The sequence below is a fragment of the Camellia sinensis genome, chromosome 6 (assembly GCF_055761805.1).
Source record: "Camellia sinensis isolate YWXY chromosome 6, ASM5576180v1, whole genome shotgun sequence".
Lineage (NCBI taxonomy): Eukaryota > Viridiplantae > Streptophyta > Magnoliopsida > Ericales > Theaceae > Camellia > Camellia sinensis.
This window is the reverse complement of record NC_138966.1, coordinates 69,430,002-69,443,317: the sequence shown is the minus strand read 5'-3', so window position 1 is coordinate 69,443,317 and position 13,316 is coordinate 69,430,002. Positions and strand designations below refer to the sequence as shown.

Here is a 13,316-nt window from a genome sequence, read left to right as displayed (position 1 = left end):
GTTAGTACACAACTCAGTTAACCAAAAATAGTTCCAATTAAGGCTCAATTTAATCACATGCGATTTTACTAAACTAAATCAATTTCTAATAAAACTTCTCAAATGGTTTCAAAAATTCCATTTAGTCTACCCATATGCTCAGTTTCAGTTTCTAAAAACATTTTGGCTATCACTTTCAGATTTAGAGTAGAAATCATGGTAGATAATTTCCAAGTTTGACAGATATGCACAAATTAATCACAAGGCACATATCACAATTAATAAATAACACATAAGTAAATGAATATAATCATGATATGTATGTTGAGGTTATTACATCAGACTTGTAGAGGAAAATATTGGTTGCCTCAATTCACCGCTCGAGCGGTAACTCCACCGCTCAAGCGGCAATTTATTTCTCCAAAACTATTATAATGCTTTTGGATTCTTTGACACAGATTATATGTCAACTCAACTCAACTCAACTCAAGGAAATGTTTGTGGTTTATTTGACACATATTGAAGAGCCTTCTCCACTAATGGTATCTAATTGAGCTATTAGTTGTTGAGGCTCACTAGTTGCTATGTATTTCATCATTATAGAACAAAAAAAAAGAAAGAAAGAGAGAGCAATAAATGATAGGCATACTCCAAAATTCATCTTAAGCATTTGTTAAAAAGGCAATGCTATTATATGTAAGTTATAATATTTATGGAGTTGATTATCACAAATGTCATAACTCAATTTGTTGGGAGTCAAAATTTAAAAATATTCATAAGGTATAACTAAAAAACTTTTGAATCATAACCAAAATAATGTCATAATCAACATTATAATGAGTCATGACTAACACTCCAATAAATTATAACTAAAAATTACAAAAATCATAACTAGAGATGCATATGTATATCTATAAATTTTCCAAGGGGTGTCTCATTCGGTTCCTTGGTTGGAACGCCGACTACTTGTGGTTTTGCATAGTTGGCTGACCTGTTTGGTTGATTTTGATGTTTTGGCATTTGTAGATTTTGTGGAGGATTTGACTTGTTAATATGTTGAGCCTTTGCGGTTTCTAGTTTGTATTCTTTGCATTTTCTCGATGCTTTTCTTATAAATTTTAGTTATTTATCAAAAAAAATAAAAATAAAAATTCCTTTGTGAGATATCTTTACCCTCTTTAACGAAGTGCATGACCAACAATCAGTAGTAGTTTGGATGCAATTCTTTAGTAATTTTTAAAATTTTCAATTTTATTTTATTTTATTTTTGTTAATTTTAGTTTGGATTTTGATAAAAAGGTTGCAAGGCCACCTAAAAACTTGTAGAAAGTATTTATTGTTCATTGAAAGTGTGAACATTCGCACTATAAAAAAAATCACATTATTTTTATTTAGAACAAGTGTAAAGTTTATTTATTTATTTTTTAATTGTTGCATTTCAAATATGTGAAATTTCACATTATTAGAAATTTAAATTTAAAATTTTTCAATTTAGAAACTATATGAAATTTTAAAAATGTGAAATTCCGAAAGTTATACATTTTCATTCAAAAAGTGTTTTTTTTTTAAAAAATAATTTTATATTCAATTGAGATATTTTTTTGATAGATCTTATCAAATAGTTTTCAAAAATGTAAATGTTATCAAAAATAAAGGTAACGGCCTAAATACTACTCGAAGTAACAAGGTTTAGGCAATATTTGGTCAATGATCAAGTAAGGAAAAATTGGTCTATAACCAATTATATATATGTTTTGTGCTATTAATTGTAAGATTAAAAAATTCATCAATTTTGTTAGATAGTCATTGGAATTTAAACTGAATAATAAAATTTGTAACAAAATAATAAAATGTGAGTTTCATGAATCAATAATTCAAATATTATATTATAATTCATTTGATCAAATAAGGCAACTATAAGAATTAAATTATTTAAATTAAAATAATAGAGATTAAAATAAAATTTAAATCAAATTAGATGGATAAAAAGTGCAATTTCATCTAATCAAATAAGGCAGCTATAAGAATTAAATTGTTTAAATTAAAATAAAATTTAAATCAAATTAGAAGGACAAAAAGTGTAATTAACAATTGTATTTATTTGATATATATATATATATATATATATATAAAAACATTATCATCAGCCGTTACCCTTCTATTGGTTAAGGGTTTAGGGTTTAAACGATCACTTGCCTCAAAACCCTAGAACGTGTTTGGTTGCTTGGAAAAATTTCAGGTAAAGTGGCACGACCTTCCAAGAAAATTTCAAACAAGAAATCTGAGCAGAAATTCCAGAAGCCATCTAAGAAATCATTCAAGCCCACAAGAAAAACAGACGAAACACAAGTATTGGCTATGCAACTCCAAGACGACGTCCCTGACTTCCCCAGAGCCACAGCCAGAGGTGGTTCGTATATATATATATATATATTACATGTATGTATGTATGTATGGTTTTAAATTTGTTTGTTGTTTTGTATGTGTTATTATTATTAGGTGGAAGAAGTTCACTTGGGAAAGAAGTCGATGAAGTTGATGGCGATGATGTTGATATGGAGTTTGAATCAGGAGAGAGGGAGTTGAATAATAATAATTATAAGAATAAGAATAAAAGGCTACAAAAGCGAAATCATTCAGCAGAAGAGGATGATTTGGGTTCTCTTTTTGGTGATGGCATTTCTGGAAAATTACCTAGGTTTGCCAATAAGATCACCTTGAAGGTAAATATTTGTTAGATAATTGATTGTTTGTGTTTTAAGTTATTATATGTATGGAGATAGATTATTCTATCATTAGTGTGTACTATGGTTGGTTCTCTCGGTTGCTATGCTATTGTTGACCCATCCTTGAATCATTATTATAATAGGGTTTTGATGTATAATTCATTCAAGTTTTCTTTTGTATTGTTGCTGCGACATCTGTTCTAAATGTCTGATTTTCCTAGTTTAGGAACTGGATACTCGAGTTATATGCTGAAAACAACAATGTGGTTTCGCAAGAAAACAAACAAACAAAAAAATGGAGAGTAAGCGGGGGAATAAAAGAGGAAATGCTTGAAAAGAAACAAGATTGTTGAGTAATGACTCAAACAATTTACAAGTTTGATTAGAGTTAACCGATAAAACTGCGTAACTACAAAGCTGAATAGGGAATTCACTGGGTGATGGAAGTAATAAGATGGTTGGTAACAGCCGTATTTAGGTGCTAATAATGCTATTTCATTAAACTAAATTAAGTTACTGTATTTCCAGACTTGGTGAATTTTTGTTTAGTTGTTTGACAGGCCGAAAAACTGAAATCTGAGGACCTATACATCTGCAATACAATACTGAACTGACAATGTTTCAGCTTCATTCTCAGTTTGATCTATGAATTTAAGGTGCTTACATTCCTTGAAAAAGGTACAAATAACAAGGGTGGGTTAACTTAGTTGGTTACCCTGGTACATTTCTATTTGGGAGGTTAGGGGGTCAATTCTTGCATTGAGCAAGGACTGATAATTTCTTCCCGCTCTTTCGTAATATTGTTCTCTTCTTCCCCAATATGGGGTATGTTTGTAGGTTGGTTGGTTGGTTGGTTAGGCTACTTGTTTCTTTCCTATTATAGGGGCTCTTCACTAGATTAGTTGTGGGGCTTCTATTCTATAGTTGTTGGACTATGTTTGCCCCTGATATAATTCACTTCATATTGAAAAATTCTCTCTATCAATTGACCCAAAAAAAGAAAAAAGAAAGAAGGGGGGAATGTTATATACATAGACATGTACATCCGTATGACTTGATCAAACTCAATCCATGTAAAATTTTAATTAATATATATTAAAGGGTGAATGAACCATGACCATAAAATACTGAATACAAGGAGAGCTTAATTTCTAAAATTAAAGTTCTACTTGAGCTAAAATGGGAAAATAAAATTTACAAGTCTGAGCCAGGTGGTTAGATTTTGTATTTCTTCCTTTAACTTGCCCCTGATTTCATGTGAAGTTAATGGACTACCCCGATGGAAGTTGTTGGATCAACTTGACTGTCTAAGGTCTGCTAAACGTGTCAACTGTGAGTCTTGTGACTACTTTTGCTATGCCCACTTGTTTTCTTCCTGATCATACTTTCTCCAACCCTACTTGTTTTCTTCCTGATCATACTTTCTCCAACCCTGATCATAATGTTATGATTTACTGTATAGACCTTGTCCTGTCATACGATTTCATTTTCCCTTCTCTCGTTCCATATGTGAATGTTATCTATTATACTTCTTATTATTATTTTTTTTTGTGTATTTTTTTTCTTTATTTCTCTCTATTGAGACTGGGCAACCTGAGAATAGTACAGTGTGTGTAAACTTTATTTTGAAGATTTTAATAAAAATTGCATGAAATTTCAATAAAAGCCTAATATTGTTTTCAAAAATTCTTGTAATTATTGGTACTGCTACTTTTGTATTTCTAGCTTATCTACACTTTGAAGTTAACTTCATAGATGCCATCTGTTAATAATTTAGCATCTTAATTTTGGATATATTTTTTTTTCCACATTAATTTGCTGTCTAATTTAAAGTTATGCTTTCTTTGTGCATTCCTAGAATATTTCTCCTGGAATGAAGCTTTGGGGAGTCATTGCTGAAGTAAATGAGAAAGATATCGTAATTAGTCTTCCAGGGGGCTTGCGTGGATTAGTTCGTGCAAGTGAAGCATTTGATCCTATTTCAGATAATAAAGTGAAGGTGGTGACTTGCTTCTTCTATAAAGAATATCCAAATAGTTCTTCCCTTGACATTTATTTTCTGTCTTTGTGCCATTATTATTCTACTGCTTTTGAACTAATTTTTCTCATTTAGATTTTCCCCCTCCTTCCTTACGTTTATGTGTGCTTAAAATTGTTTGTTTTCATAATTTCAGTGTAAGAAGGTTTTATTTTCTATTATCTTAGGATGTGGAGACTAATTTTCTTTCTAGCATTTATCATGTTGGGCAACTGGTTTCTTGCATTGTACTGCAATTGGGTGATGATAAGAAAGAGAAGGGGAAACGAAAGATCTGGCTTTCTTTGCGTCTTGCTTTGTTGCATAAGACCTTAACCTTGGATGTTATTCAAGAAGGAATGGTATGCATTTTTTCAAATGTTTCATTGAAGATTTAATTTTTCTTTTTGCAAGAAAATGACTCTGATACTAATATGATACTTTCTTCTTATTTTTGGTTCCTTCCTGTTTTCATTCAACTTTTTTTGACCACAATCCTATAACAAATGAATATTAATTTTAATAATGATAAATGTTACTAGTGAAAGGAAGAGGTGTAATAAAATATTTTGTGATGAGATATTGAAATTTGATATTTTGTGAGTCGAGACATGTCACTTAAGACTAACGATGTCTTAACCTTAAGCCTAGGGCTTACAGTCAATTAGTAAGGTACTTCCAATATGCTTATGTAAACATGCTCAATATGCTCCTCTCTTGCGCGTCGCCTCTCTTGCTCTCGATGCCATGCTCGATGCCTTTTGTTTGGTGGTGGAGTGATTTTTTACTATAGTGTGTTTCACCTATGCTGCGTCCCCCCTTTTCCCCCAATGGCATCCAATGCTCTTACACTAGCCTAGGGACCTCTCTGGTAGAGTTTGTTCCACGATTACAGGGCAGTTGAGTGTGACCCTATGACCCTATGCAATACCTCTCAGGTCATGTGACTTGGTGGCTAGAATTAAAGGTTGATTAAGATGCTCGCTCCACTCTCCCTCGAGGGACTTGCGCGTTTGCTTGACTTAGAGAGCGAAAGAGATAGATCTCCAAAAGGAGATGACTCATACCAAGATAAAGGCATGCTAGGAAGCATAGATACGGATACAAGATATGGATACGACACGATACGGATACGGCGATACGACAAAATCTAAAAAAATAGGATACCGGTACGGCTAGGATACGTTTGTGAAAAATATATTTTTTAAAATTATTAATAGTGAGTTACACATAAACTAAAGAACGTTGAGAAATCATAATGTAATTTTATAATGCAAAATATTAACTTTTAAGAATTTTGTTTTAATTTAAGCTAGTAGCTTGTTTACTTCTTAAATTTTTAATAGGTTTTGCAAATATTTCATTTCAAGATCAAGTTTAATATATTTATATTACAATAATAGAACAATTCACAATTTGTCCCTATGCTTTTTCCTTTGACACTAGTGAAAAATATTGTATTCAAGTTTACTTGCTTATTTATTTATTGATAATTAATTTTACCATTGTTATATTATCTTGTTAATTCTTACTTTCTATGTTGTTATAGGGGGGACATGCATGAAATAATTAGGATACATTAGTTTGATAAATTCTATTATTTAACTCACTATACTCTTCTTATCGAAGAACTTAACAAAGTATTAGAAAAATATTCTTATATTTATACTTGCAATTATATTATATTATATTACTATGCAAGAAATGTTACAATTCTAATTTCATAAAACAAGTAAACATGACTTGAAGTATCCGATACTTCAAAATTAAGTATCCGATACTCCAAAATTAATGAAAAAATAAAAAAGAAGTATTCGATACTTTTAATAAGTATCCGATACGTATCCGCGAGTATCCAAGGAGTATCGGTATCTGATACGGATACAATACGGATATGTCACCCTATTTGAAGTATCCGTGCTTCATAGAAGGCATGTGATGTGCTTTGTAAACATCTGAAATCTGTGTATTGGTGATTTGGTGGTCCTAGTAGTTGAGGTCCCACTATTAATGAGGTGCTAGGATAGACAAAGGCAAACCACCTGTATCTTGTACCCACTTAGGCATATGTCCTTGCTTTTTTGTGATGTAGAATCAGTGCAAATTGCACTCTACTAAGAGGAGTGACTCTTGTTCTCAAATGTATAGCAACAAAAAAAGTGCATGTGACTCTTTCGGTTAGTTTTAAAAGGCTAGATGAGTGAAAAGATACGAGGATTTTAGGGTTTTAAAAGTGAAACAAAGGGTTGGGTTTTGAGATTGAAAAATACGAGTTTTGGGGATTGGTTTGGGCTTGTTCCTACCTTGTGAACAATATCCAAAAAATAGGAATACATGTTTATTTTGCAGTTCTTTATAGGGTTGCACTTGTGATGTGAGATGTTTGAGGGTTAAAGTGCTTTAAATAAATCTGGTTTTTGGAATCACTTTTACAAGCCTTTGACATCGCACCTAGAGTTTGATTGCCACCACACCCTCTAGCTTGGCCGCCCTCTCCTCTAATTTCTTGCTTAGCTCCACAGCTTCTAGCTTTGCCTTCTCATCTGACGCAATAGAAGTCTTAGGCCAAGATGCGGGGGTCCTCTTGGAATCCTCTAAAGTAGTCAGATCATCAATGATATGCATCCTTTGTACACATTGAAGAAGACAGTCAATTAGTTGCTAACAAGGGAGAGGAAAGACTTAAATATGTACAAAAAGACATTTCCACGTTTAGCATTTGGGCTATTCCCTTCATTATGTGGTTTCTTGAAGGAATGTTGTGGTTGGCCATGTCAAGTGGAAGAAGAAGATTTTCGACAGATCGAAAGCCATCTCTCGCGAATTTACAACGGAGTTAGTGGTATTGATCAGTCGGCCAGTATGCATCAAAGGCTGTTCCCACAGCTCGAGCAACTCTTTCGTTCCTTGCTCTTCAATGTGGCATCAACTAGTTCTTTGCTAGTCTCCTTATGCCTCTTCCAGGACCTCTCGGTTTGGGGAGGGGGGGGGGGACTTGTTCAGTTCAACCTCAGAATAAAATAAACGTTCTTCTCCCTCAGATAAATTTCTAAACAAGCCTCTCATACTACCTAGTCTAAGGAAAGGCAAGAGAGCTGTTCCTTGTGTAGATGTGGAATTGAGCACTTTGGTCTCCAAATCAAGCATCACTCTTTGCTTCAGCATGGTTATCTCCCTAGACAGTGCTATTGGGAGCTTGGCTCGAAGAACGGGTTGGAACAAAAGAAGAGGCACTTGTGTCTAATCGAGTTGATGCTCGTCTTTATGCTCAGGAGACTCTTGAAGATAATTAGTACTTTAACTTTCTTTGTGATAGTAAACCTGTAGATTTGTATGTAACCGAGCAACTCTAGAGCTGAACGTTTTTTGTATTGAAATGTGGCTTTGATTGCTTCTACGTTCTCCGTTGTCGGCTGCCTCTTGTGTCAACTAGGACCTGAAAGGGGAACCAAACGAGTGACTTAGGCAAAATAATCAAGAATTTGAGATCAAAGGAGAGGTCAGTCCAAGACTTGGATGGCTATCGATTAGTGGTAGCCTCTCTGTTTGGTCCTTAGTATCGGCTGAAAACTCCCAATTTCTCCTAACTTGAAGGAAGTCATCATTGTGCTTGTCCTTTATCAAAGAGCTTGGTAACTAGGTGCAACTCGGCCAACCAGACACACAAGTAATATGTAGCTCGGCCGACCAAACACACAAATAATATGTGCTATAATCCTTGTTGTGGAATAAACCATTGCAATGAAAGATGTCTCAGATTTCAAGGTTAAGTCTGAGCTTGTGATTAAGGGTTGAGATTCCACAGACTATCCTAATGACATTAATAGAGACTTGCATCGAGGTAAGCATGACTTGATGGAAAAGCTGATGCAACGAAGCGTCTAATAAGAATCTAAGGCTGCCTTCAACAATGGATGCTATGGGGAAGGCGACTGTTGATTTGGTCCCCATCTGTTTAGCATCCATCTTTGCCAATGATAATGTAACGTCATTGGCAACACTGTACTCATGATGGAATCGCACCATAGCAGTGAGAGTATCCACCTTACTCCGAAACTTGTCCATGGCGTTGAAACCTCACAAAGCATGGAAATAATAAACGGCGGGGAAATCATGGCAATAGTCACTAGAATCAATGGCGGACATCGGGAGAAACCAGAACAGTATTGGAAATCAAAGCAACTAAGTGGGACTAGGAATCAAAGCTAGTGAGGAAGGACGACTTACAACAGATGGGCTCAAAGTTGGGGCTGGAACAGGCTCGTTGGAGGGGAATGATGGAATTGGAGTAAACAGAATCTGCGAGAGAGCACTCTAGATCATTAGGAAGGGGAAGACCTTATTGGAAGGAAGATGTAGTACTCATAGCTTTTGAACTAGAAGGGACATCCAAGTGTATTGGGAAACCAAAGGGTGTTGTTTAGTACTATCATTACTTGTTGGGGAAGATGAAAAATACAACGGATCATGTCACATTGAGCAAATCAAGCGGTTAAGGACAGGTTGGCTTTGCCAATTGAAAAGCGCCACGTGTGCACAAGCAGTACACAAACGGATATTTGTGTCTGACCAGGGGGATGACTGAGCTAAGGAGGTAGACACTTAATATCACAAGGAGATTGCCCCTGAAGTAAGCTTCCACTTCACTAAGTACTGGTGTTTTAAAAGGCGCGCGAGTTGCAATGAGGAGCAACCTTGCGCTTCTAACAGGTCAAGGCGAGGTGTAATATGCAAGGTGCAGCTTAGGTGTTGAGGTGAGGGCTTTTTTTTTGAGGCGTGAGGTGTGGGCTCTTTTTTGAGGCGCAAGACGTGAGCTCATACCTATTTTTCTACTCCAATTGTTGATTAAGTGCTTTTTTTGTGGGAATACCCACAGGGATTCAAAACTTTTCAATATAAAATGACAAAACGTGGTCAAAAGAGAGCGAAAAGTGATAAAAGATTGAATGTTATGCTTTATATCTTTCGTTGGATATTATATTTCTAGTTTTTAGATTATTGAATGTTATGTTTAAAGATTATTGGAAATGGTTATGATTTTTGAAATTCTGTATATATTAGTTATGTTGAAAAGTTTGCCAATTTTATAATTTTGCTTTTCTTCTACTACTTGCGCTTCGCTTTGGTGAGGCGCGCACCTTGCCTCGTGCCTTGTGCTTAGGCTATAGGAGACCTTGTCGCCTCGGTGCGCCTAGAGCCTTTTAAAACACTGCTAAGTACAAGTGAAAGCTAAGGGGCAAATGAAGGTAGTTAATATGACCGAGGCAAGGCCTAGATTGGGCCGAACTCGTCACATGGGTCAAGCCCAACTAGCCTGCGTATGTGGTTAGATAAGGGCATAGGCCAAGTACACGAGATGGGCCAAACCTAGTCTAGCACCCTTGGACTGAGCCGAGCTTTGGGCTAGGGCTAGATACCGTATATTGGAATTAGGGTTGTGCGTCGAGAATGTTAGAGTTGGTCCAGCCACTATTTGGGCCAAGATAGGCAATGACCGAGCATCTGTAACTGGATCAGACCACTAAGATCATCATATTGGCTAAGCACAGAGTGGCTAGTGTGGAAGAGCTTGACCGTACAACTAAGGGAGCACTCCCAGAGAGGGCTACCTTTTGGACTAAGTAACAAGGCCTTGTCCTTGGACTCAACTTAAGGTTGTAACAGAGGAATACATGTCATCAAAATCCCCAGGTGCTGGATTAAACAATTGGGGAAGAATCTTGCATCACATAATAGGGGAGCTCACATGAAGGATGTGCCTAACAGCATTGTGGTTCCCCCACTTAGGAATGATGATGACTAGTGAGAATTGTGGTAACCCTAGTCCTAGTGTTGTGAAAGGCGCACTTAGGCTTAGGGCGCAACTAGTGTCTTGAAGGGATCCAAGGCGAGGCACGTTAAATGAGTTGCGCGCCTTGGCCAGGTGGTGAAAGGCGCAAGGTGCGAGCCTAAGAGGGCTTTTTTTGTTTTTATTTTTGTTTCTGATGCTGATCTAACGGCTCTGATCTGTGTTCAAAAGGCTCCAACCCATAGGATTACAACTCATACAATATAACTCAACTCAAATCAGTCAACAGCTTAAATCCCTAATCTATTGAAGAAATCTGTGTCGTCTCTTCCTCTGGGCTCGTTTCTCTCGACTTCGACTTCGACTTCGAAATCTTGAGGTTAGTTCTTCTTCTTCTTCGTTAGTTGCTGTTAGGTGATTCAATTCAATTTGATTCGACTTTTTTTTTTTTTTTTTTTTTTTCCCTTGTTCTTTTTCTTCGTTGGTTGCTAGGTGACTTATTTTTTCTCTCCTCCTCCTCCTCCCTCCCCTTCTACTTTGTTGCTCTCTGTTTTTTTCTTTTTCGACTTCGACTTTCTCTCTCTCTCTTCTTCTTCTTCTTCTTCCTCCTCTTTGCTCTATGTTTTTTTCTTTTTCCAGCTTCTTCGAATCTCTTTCTCTCTTCCCTGCTTCTTTGCTGGGCAGGGTTCTTCTTTCTCTTCTTTTCTGTCTATTGCTGGGTTGGGTTTTTTTTCCTGTCTTTTTTTTTTTTGCTTCTTTGTTACATGGAATAATGTAAAACGAGAATAACAACTATTTGTATAAGCAAGCACATGTCTTCTTTTTTTATTCTATGGTTTGAGAATTATTCGATAATTTGCCTTGGTTACTTTCTTCTTCTTCTTTTATTTAGTTTTTATTTTTTTATTTTTTTTAATAATTTGTCTTAGTACTAGTATGAGTCATTAGTCTATGTTAATTTATTTATTTTTTACTAAGACTGCGTGCCTTGCTTCAATAAAGCCCGCACCTCACCTTGCGCCTTGCTCCTTGCGCCTTGCTCCTAAGAGACCTTTAGCGACTTGGTGCGCCGTGAGCCTTTAAAAACACTGCCTAGTCCTCTATACCAGAGGTATGCCAATACTCAAATTAAATCCTCCCTTTTCAATTACCCATGAAAAAATAAGACTCCTAAGTATTATTGCTACATTATTAATTATTATGTGCTCTTTTAGCTCTTTATTATCTAGCTTTGAAGTTGTAAAATAAAAATTTTATTCCCTTATTTGCCTATATGACAAAAGAGGCTAGGTAAGGTACTCTTTTTGGTTTGATGTGGAGTCTGTTTCTTGCGAAATTGTGTTTGAGTTGAACACTCTACTCTTAACCATATCTTTTGTTTATCTCTCATGCTTATGTTCTGGTATGATTTTTTCTTTTCTTTTTCTAATTGTGTATGATTTACAGGTTATCACTGCATATGTGAAGAGCATTGAAGACCACGGCTATATACTTCATTTTGGATTGCCTTCATTTACTTGGTTTATGTCGAAAAACAGTCAAGCTGGTAATCGCTAGTCATCCTAGCATATCCATTCTAGTCACTTTTTGTCTTTTAATTAATCTTTGTTACATCTTTTTTGATAAGTAAATATGTATTAGAAAAAAACAAAAGGGCAAAGGGTACGCAACCTGTATTCAAGAGTATCAAAGAAGGCTTGATGCCAAGTTGAGCTCCTGATGAAATCTACAGTAGATGAGGATTGACAAAAAATCTTTAACACCATGAAGGAAAACTATGCAAAAGACAAATCTTGAACATAAAAGTTGCTAACACTGTTATCATAAAAAATGCACCCATTTCTTTCTTTTCATAAAACCACAAAATGCAGGGAGAAGCTTTCAATCAAGCTCTCTTTGTTCTCCTCCATTTGCAGCATTCCCAACTTTCCAACAACTCTCTTAATCAAGCAGGGATAACTCAAAGAACCCCAAAAATGTCCTAACGACAAATCCCAAAGCTCCCTAACCACCTCACAGTTGAGAAGCCAATGATCCAGAGCTTTGTTATCAGGATCTTACGATTCACGATTCGATTCACAATTTTTACAAAATCGATATGAATCTATGGGTGAATCTATTTTGGAAGTGAGTCTCTAGTGAATCGCGCAATTCACAATCGATTTACGATTCGATTCACTTTTTACAATTCATGCAATTCTTGAAGCGATCATGTTTGACATATTTCAATTTTTTTCTTCATTTTTTTAGTTAAAATGACATAATACAACTTCTAAGAGGGTTTAGTGCGAAATAACCAATATATATATATGATTTTTTTTTTTTTTAGATGAGGGAGTTTTTAATAGGATCCAATCAGATTCAGTCAAACCCAACATGTTTTAAACATTTCTCTCTTTTTTTTTTTTCTTTTTTTTTTCCTTAAAAAAAAAAAAACAGAATGTATATTCTAAAAATGTTTAAGGTTAAAGTAATTTCCAATATGAATTCATCTATTGCTATTTTATTGAAATAAATATATTTTAATATTACATGGATGAGGTTAGTTAAACCTAACGGTTCTACAAGTTCGTTATTATTGGGTCATTGTTACTTGTAAATGTATATATGATTATGAAATATCAACATCATTGTTAAGTTATTGTTTCTTGAAAATTAAGAGTTGATTTTAATTGAATAGATGGCTGAAATTGCAATAAAAGTATAGGGGACAAGTAGGGCTTGTTTAGGATAATATATGGTTAAGAGTTTAAGCATGAAAAGATGAGATTTGGCACTGTTTAGGGGCTGTTAAAGTGCAGAAAAT

The 13,316-nt window shown here is 35.1% G+C and overlaps 1 pseudogene across 1 annotated transcript in view; it reads left to right on the top strand.

Moving 5' to 3' along the window:
* Positions 1–2,118: 2,118 nt before the first annotated feature.
* Positions 2,119–13,316, top strand: part of LOC145792676 (rRNA biogenesis protein RRP5-like) — an 87,038-nt pseudogene continuing 75,840 nt past the window's right edge. The window contains exons 1-5 of the transcript XR_014332423.1: positions 2,119–2,389; positions 2,479–2,702; positions 4,564–4,704; positions 4,911–5,084; positions 11,957–12,056. The product of XR_014332423.1 is annotated as an rRNA biogenesis protein RRP5-like (transcript). The remainder of the gene's footprint in view (positions 2,390–2,478; positions 2,703–4,563; positions 4,705–4,910; positions 5,085–11,956; positions 12,057–13,316) is intronic.